Below are 1006 nucleotides of genomic sequence, written 5' to 3'. Positions count from 1 at the left end.
TAACATGGAGGACAAGGGGAGATGGAGAGGAGAAGGGAGTTGAGGGAAATTGGAAGGGAAGGTGAACTATGAGAGACTATGGACTCTGAAAAACAATCTGAGGATTTTGAAGGGGCGGGGAGTGGGAGGTTGGGGGAACCAGGTGGTGGGTTTAGGGAGGGCACGGATTGCATGGAGCACTGCGTGTGGCCCAAAAACAATGAATACTGTTACGCTGAAAAGATATAAAAAAATTAAAAAATAAATAAAGTGTTAAGTATAAAAAAAATTAAAAAAATAAAAAGACTGATAACACACACACACTAAATAATTTAAGCAAGACAATAGTTCTGATGGTCAAACAGAGACATACCTATTTGTACTCTATTTTATATTTTAAAGTCTTTTAAGATTATAAGAAGTACCTTGCTTAATATTTAGAATCTCCAGGTATATCTTTAATTTGAACCTCAGACCATGAAAATTAAGACCATGAACATTTGCCAGTGGGTAAATTTTGACATATTAAGGTTAATTCAGATCCAAAGTTGTTGAGTGCTTGCTTTTACAGAATATATACTAAAATTGGATAGATACAGAGATTAGTATGGCCCCTGTACAAGGATGAATACAAATTTAGCAAACATTCCATATTTAAAAATAAAACACACACACACACACACACACACACACACACATTTGTCGAGACACAAACTTTAATCAGTAGGCTTTTATCTTTAATATATAAAATAATTTAATAAATTTTGGACTGGGTCAAGTTGTGGACCTCTGTTTCAGTTTTATGTACCCAGGTTTCTATTCTGTACCCAGATTTATTCTTCTTTTCTATTTTTAGATTGTTGTTTATGGATATTCTTCAGACAAATTCCTCTCTCCCTTGCTCATATACATAAGCTTGTTCCTTCAGAGAACCTCAAATTAACATCTCCAGGGTTTATAGCCTCCCCCATGGCAATGGTTTCTTCATTGAATTGAAGCTGGGCTTATGTTGGCTTTGACTCAACCA

The 1006-nt window shown here is 35.3% G+C and overlaps 1 pseudogene; it reads left to right on the top strand.

The window, feature by feature from the left end:
* Window positions 1-538: 538 nt before the first annotated feature.
* Window positions 539-637, top strand: LOC123390916 (annotated as a pseudogene).
* Window positions 638-1006: the final 369 nt, after the last annotated feature.

The sequence above is a fragment of the Mustela putorius genome, unplaced genomic scaffold, assembly GCF_011764305.1.
Source record: "Mustela putorius furo isolate JIRA1106 unplaced genomic scaffold, ASM1176430v1.1 tig00000151_pilon_pilon_pilon, whole genome shotgun sequence".
NCBI classification, from domain to species: domain Eukaryota; kingdom Metazoa; phylum Chordata; class Mammalia; order Carnivora; family Mustelidae; genus Mustela; species Mustela putorius.
The sequence above is the reverse complement of the archived record's forward strand: the minus strand, read 5'-3'. Positions and strand labels throughout refer to the sequence as shown.